Raw genomic sequence first — 7,302 nt, forward strand, 5'->3', positions numbered from 1 at the left:
TGACGACCCTCCCAACTCCACCCACCGGCATCCTAATAAGGAAACAAGAACAAAGAGAGAATACGGCAGACAGAGTGGGAGGGTCGTCACACACACACCATATTCTTTATATTATTAGGTAAGCCAATTCAATACCAAATTAAGGCCATAGATAGGCTTTATCCAAAGAACCCTTGTAGGCTGAGACAGGGACCTAAAAACAGATACAGAGGGGAAAGGTTACTGTGGCTGTTCTGTGCACATTAATGGCCACAGCCAGCATCTCTATCCGTTTGAGAATTTAAAGAACATTGAAGTCTTCCAATTAAACCAGAGGAAACAAGCTCTTGCCCCTCGGTCATACCTGTGAATCACACAAATGATTTAATGGTACACCTTACTTGTTCTTCCCAAGGAGGACATGAAAATCAGAGCACAGGAAAGTGACCAATTATCCTTGATAGTCATGGTTTGACTCCCTATGGTCTGTGTCCTGAGACCCACTCCTTCAATTATCTGTGCATCAGCCACAAACAACTCTGTTGGACCCCTGGAAGAACAGGAAGTGAGACGGGAGCAGAGCGGTGAAGAGTAGAAATAACAGATAAAAACCCTCTGACCCAAAGCTCAGTGGGAGAGCTAACATGCCAGGAGGCTGCAGCACAGCATTTGTTGTTCCAGCAGTTTGTGTGTTGCATGGAGGAGGACGGCTCCATTCACCCTCACAGACGGACACGGCGGCTGGTGAGTCAGAGGCATTACACATCCACAGCACATAAACAAAAAATATCCATTGTTGTTACCATCGGTTTCTATCTTCCCCCAATTCTCCTTAGTTGCCTTGGGGACCAATCCTCACAAACAGTAAGGCAAGAAGTCCCCCCCCTCCCACATTACCCAGGCACACCATAGACTTAATATAATTGACAGGTACACCTACATCTGCTGCAGCATATCCTATGCTACAGTAATATAAAGACCAAATTCGTGTCTAATTTATCTGGCTTTCTGGGGTCACCTTGATTTTTTAAATTGAAACATTTTTATTATTGCAGACTATCACTCGAATACTGTTAAATCAGTGCACCGAAGCACACTCCAACTCCATTCAAATTGCATCCAAAATAGATAATCCTGTTCTAGATTGATTGACATATCTCTATATCTCATATCTATATACAGTGCATATAAAAATTTAAAATTTAAAAACATTACATAAGTATTCAGACCCTTTGCTAGGAGACTTGAAATTGAGCTCAGGTGAATCCTGTTTCCATTGATCGTCCTTGAGATGTTTCTACAACTTGATTGGAGTCCACCTGTGGTAAATTCAATTGCTTGGACATGACTTGGAAAGACACACACATGTCTGTCTATATAAACGTCCCATGAGGTCAAAGGAATTGTCTGTAGAGCGCCGAGACAGGATTGTGTGGAAGTACAGATCTGGTGAAGGGTACCAAAACATTTTGCAGCATTGAAGGTCCCCAAGAACACAGTGGCCTCCATCATTCTTAAATGGAAGTTTGGAACCACCAAGACTCTTCCTAGAGCTGGCTGCCCAACCAAACTGAGCAATCAGGGGAGAAGGGCCTTGGTCAGGGAGGTGACCAAGAACCCAAATGGTCACTCTGACAGAGCTCCAGAGTTCCTCTGTGGAGATGGGAGAACCTTTCAGGACAACCATCTCTGCAGCACTCCACCAATCAGGCCTTTATGGTAGAGTGGCCAGATGGAAGCCACTCCTCAGTAAAAAGCACGACAGTCCACTTGGAGTTTGCCAAAAAGCACCTAAAGACTCTTAGACCATGAAAAACAAGATTCTCTGGTCCGATGAAACCAAGATTGAACTATTTGGCTTGAATGCCAAGCGTCACATCTGGAGGAAACCTGGCACCATCACTACGGTAAAGCATGGTGGTGGCAGCATCATACTGTGGGGAGGTTTTTTCAGCGGCAGGGAGACAAGTCAGGATCAAGGGAAAGATGAACAGAGCAGAATACAGAGAGATCATTGATGAAAACTGGCCAGCCAGAGCCCGGACTTGAACCCGTTCGAACATCTCTGGAGACCTGAAAATAGCTGTGCAGTGACGCTCCCCATCCAACCTGAGAGAGCTTGACATGATCTGCAGAGAAGAATGGGATAAACTCCCCAAATACAGGTGTGCTAAGTTTGTAGCGTCATACCCAATAAGACTCTAGGCTGAAATCACTGCCAAAGGTGCCTTAACAAAGCATTGAGTAAAGGGTCTGAATACTTATGTAAAGGTGATATCATTTATTTTTACATTTGCAAACATTTCATTTATAGGCAGCATCTCCGGGATGATGCCTATAAGGCCAGCATCCCGGAGTCACCTCTTCACTGTTGACATTGAGACTGGTGTTTTGCAGGTACCATTTAATGAAGCTGCCAGTTGAGGACTTGTGAGGCGTCTGTTTCTCAGGATGGAACAATTTTAAAATACCAGGTGTGGGTGGGTGAGTGGGGGACAATGCCGGATGTAGTGTGTCACTGAGGAATAGGGGTGACCTGAAAAGAATGTGACACGGTCATAATAAGCTTGGTTTATTTACAACAAGGTACACATACAAAGTTAGGTACTTGATTAGGAATCATTGAGGATAAATAAAAAAAACTATTATTTCCATTGTCTACTTTCATGATAGCATTTAGCAAGTTTCAGATATGTGGAAGGATAACAAAAAAAAAAGCTAAAATGGAAGTCTTAGGTTATTTAGTCATAAAAACAACAAATTAACGTTTAATTAACAAGGAACACCTGTTAATTGAAATGCAATCCAGGTGACTACCTCGTGAAGCTGGTTTAGAGAATGCCAAGAGTGTGCAAAGCTGTCAGAGGCTACAATGTAGAAAATAGTCAAAACTAAAACTTTGGACCGGTAGTGTATACATGCTATACACAAAGGAATTCTATTTGGTCATCATCCATGGGCTAGCAGGGATTGCTCACAGAAGCACTATCCATTAACCAGGATTTCACCTTCCTTTAAAAGCTACTCAGAGTGGGAATAGTTTTAACAGACAGAGGCAGACTATTCCACTCAGAGGCTCCTGAATATAAAAAGGTACCTTTCCCTGTCAGGCTTCTGAAACCACACACACACATACACACACGTTAGATATCCTAGCTCTACTGTTGTGTGAATCTCTAACATGGGGAAAGTAGGACAGACAAATACCTTGATCCTATGTACCAGACTAAGCTTGGTCTGTGTGATTCTTGACTCAACGGGCAGCCAGTTGAGCTCCTGAAATTGGCTACTACCCAATATGAGTATGTGAGCTCAATCAACTTGTTCTGGGCTACCTGAAGCTTGCTTTTTAGTAGATTAGTTGAGCATTCGAACCAGGAGGTGCTAGCATTGTCAAAATGCCATTAGATGAGAACATTTGCAAGCACTTCCTTTTGAATATTTTTTCACCAGCTTAGACTTTCTAGCCTTCCTACATGTTTGTGGCAGAGACCTTACCTAGTAACTTAATAGCCATACATACTCCCCCCTCCCCTCCCAGGTAATCTAGTGTACATCCTAATTAATTAACTGCTGTTTGGCTGCCCAACCCAAGAGCAGTACTGCCCAACCCAAGAGCAGTACTGCCCAACCCAAGAATATATCCCAACCCAAGAGCAGTACTGCCCAACCCAAGAGCAGTACTGCCCAACCCAAGAATAGTACTGCCCAACCCAAGAATATATCCCAACCCAAGAGCCCAACCCAAGAGCAGTACTGCCCAACCCAAGAATATATCCCAACCCAAGAGCCCAACCCAAGAGCCTCTAGCTTGGCAAGTAGGATGCTATGATTAACTGTATCAAAAGCCTTCTGAAGATCAAGCAGCACCATTCCACATTTTGAAAGTTGTATAAAACACATAAGCTTATAAAATTAAAAACATTTACTTACTTTAATTTGGAAGCATTTGTGGAAAACCTTACTTGGGAGATGCTAGATAAATGTAAAAAAAAGTTTCTGCTCCTCTTCGCAAAGCATTATGATATCAAATTTGCACATGCTGATTCAAAAGCAGTAGTCAAAAGAGTTTATACTGCTTTGGTGGAAGGGGAAATCCTTCAGGAGAGGGAGGATGATAAGGGTTCTACGGGTGGTAGAGTGCATCCCATAGACATGCAACTGGGAGAGGTAGTACTAAAGGCAAAATGGGAACAGAAATTAGAGCTTGAGCACAAGGAAAGGGAATGAGAACATGCAGCCAGACTAGAACAAGAAGAATGTGCGCATGCCATTCCATTCCATTGAAAGAGAGAGATAGATCTGGAAGTACTCCGAATAAAGTCAGGCCATCCTGCACCCTCAGAGTTTGATCATGGTAAGAACAGCCTGCTTGTACCGCCTTTCAACAAAAAGGAGGTGGATATATATTTTACTCTGAGTGACTTGCTAAATCTCTAAAAATGGCTGCGAGACACTACATGGTCAAAAGTATGTGGACAACCCTTAAAATTAATGGATTCGGCTATTTCAGCCACACCCGTTGCTGACAGGTGTATAAAAATTGAGCACAACGACATGCAATAACACCTTTCCAACAAGTCAGTTCGTCAAATTTCTAACCTAGTCAACTGTAAGTGCTGTTATTGTGAAGTGGAAAAGTCTTGGAGCAACAACGACTCAGCCGTGAAGTAGTAGGCTACACAAGCTCACAGAATGGGACCTCCGAGTGCTGAAGCGAGTAGCGAGTAAAAATCGTTTGTCCTCGGTTGTTCGTCGGGAGCGTCATTAAATGGGTTTCCATGGCCGAGCAGCTGCACACAAGCCTAAGAGCACCATGCGCAATGCCAAGCGTCGGCTGGCGTAAAGCTCACCGCCATTGGACTCTGGAGCAGTGAAAATGTGTTCTCTGGAGGGATGAATTACGCTTCACCATCTAGCAATTCCACAGACAAATCTGGGTTTGGTGAATGCCAGGAGAACACTACCTGCCCGAATGCATAGCGCCAGCTGTAAAGTTTGGTGGAGGAGGTATAGTGGTCTGGGGCTGTTTTTCATGGTTCAGGCTTGGCCACTTAGCTCCAGTGAAGTGAAATCTTAATGCTACAGCATACAATTACATTCTAAAAAATTCTGTGCTTCCAACTTTTGTAGCAAAAGTTTTGGGAAGGCCCTTTCCTGTTTCAGCATGACAATGCCCCATGCACAAAGCGAGGTCCATAAAGAAATGGTTTGTCGAGATCAGTGTGGAACAACTTGGCCTGCACAGAGCCCTGAGCTCAACCCCATCGAACACCTTTGGGATGAATTGGATCGCCGACTGCGAGCCAGGCTTAAACTTAAGGCCATGTAGTATATTTGGTCACTGCTCCTCCAAAGTGTTTTTGTGGGAAAAGCTCAGAAAGTGTACGGCGCTTTCTCTCTCGACCAGAGTTCAAATTAGGACACTTAAAGCTGCTATCCTTCGGGCTTACGAATTGGTCCCAGAGGCTTATAGAATTATAAATAAGGCATCAAAATGTTGAAAATCTGATTTCCCCCTTGCTCATCAGTGTCGGCAACCAGCCCTGATAGTGAAGTAATGAAACATGCAGGTTTGGTGGACGACAGTGAGCTCCCCTGTAGCGGTCGGCGAACCCTCAACCTTCAGGCCCGTAGCCCTGCATGGCATCGACTGTGCTACAGTAGGGAATTAGATATCCCTGTTTATAAACACAGGGTCGCTACAGTTATTTGTGGTCATCATTTTTTTTGTTAACTCTGAGGGGGGAGGGTGTTGAATTTATTTTACAGTACAAGGGGGGGTCATGTGAAGAAAAAAAAAAAAGTTGGGGGAGTGCATTTCTTTTTTAATGACCCCCCAGTACATTTCAATCTGTCCTCAAAATGCTAGAAGTGTTTTTGTGAGTCATGTGACTCCCTCGCTCTGAAGATATAAAATTGACCAGTAGGCCCATGTTCTCTCCAATCAGACAAGGATGAGGTCTTCTTCCTCAATGCCCAACAGGTGAGGTAGCCTGGGCAGACATAGAACACCATCAGATAATCAAAACAAACTGTTTGATGTGCTATTTGTTAACGGTGATGTACACATTATTTTGAGGTTGTTGCTCACACTACTGCAAGAGGAGCCATTTTGTAAGTGAATGAGCACCACCTGCCAACAGTTATGATGGAACTGTGGTGGAAAGTTCAGTTGTCTGTCTGTGCGATGTTTACTTTTGAATCTAATGTGGTTTCAGTTGGTCAGCAGATTGAAACCATGTGCAAACCGACACTATAGCTGACAACAGCCCCACGTATTTACTCTAGATTCTAGTGAAAGGTAATGTTGCCCCCTAGAGGTAAGAAATACATAAGAGCCCTTTACAGGCCAATATAAATCTCTTCACACAAGGCTATTACTTGAATAACCATGTTAGGGTTGTGGCGATAAACTCTCCTTCAGGGTGACTGCAGGTTACAGATCTCATCAACAACTTTCCTTGTCACCTGACCCCCTGATATCACAAGGGTGCCAGAACCAGTAGGGCCAAAAGGGCAACAACCCGAGTGCTGAGGTTCATCTAAAGTTAAGTGGCTTCTTTTGACACTCAAAATGAGAATAGCACACACAACATTCTTACCTCAGAGTTATCCCTGAGTGATACGTCCCCAAGTGGCTATAAGAGAACACATAACAGAATAAATAAGGAAGCTATAGTAGTACAGCATGCGTTTTTGTTAAGGATTCAGTTGAGGAACACATCAGTAAATCATTTAGGTCGCCACCACCCCAGCTCTTAGGATGACTGCAGGGTACAAATCTCATCAACTGACCTCTGTCCTCAAAAAATGGCTAAAACCATTTGGATCAAGACCCTTAGACTGTGATGTTAATCTAAAGTTAAGTGTATTCATTCTCTACATTCAACACTCAGGATAAGAAGAGGAATAACCATCTTACCTCAGTTATCCCCGAGTCATAGATTCCCATGGTCTAGAAAGGAACACAAATAGAGAAAGGAACAAATAAAGATGCTATAACAGTACTACTACTCAGTATGTGTTCCTTTAAGTCAAGGAAAGCATCAGGAAATCCTTTAGGTCTCCACCACCCCAACTGGGTGTCAGGGTGACTGCAGAGTACAGCTCTCATCATCAACTTTCCTTGTTACTTTAACAGAGTTATTTTCACTTCTCTTAATTTACATTCAACACCCTGGATAAGAAAAAGTGAGTCGAGGGAGAACAGTCTTACCTCAGGTAATACATCCCCACAGTATCTATAAAGAGAACACAAAACAAATGTATTTAATGAATTATTTGCGAGCTAAGAATCGTATTCAATGATAATATATTACC

This window comes from Oncorhynchus mykiss, chromosome 5 (genome assembly GCF_013265735.2).
Source record: "Oncorhynchus mykiss isolate Arlee chromosome 5, USDA_OmykA_1.1, whole genome shotgun sequence".
In the NCBI taxonomy this organism is placed as follows: domain Eukaryota; kingdom Metazoa; phylum Chordata; class Actinopteri; order Salmoniformes; family Salmonidae; genus Oncorhynchus; species Oncorhynchus mykiss.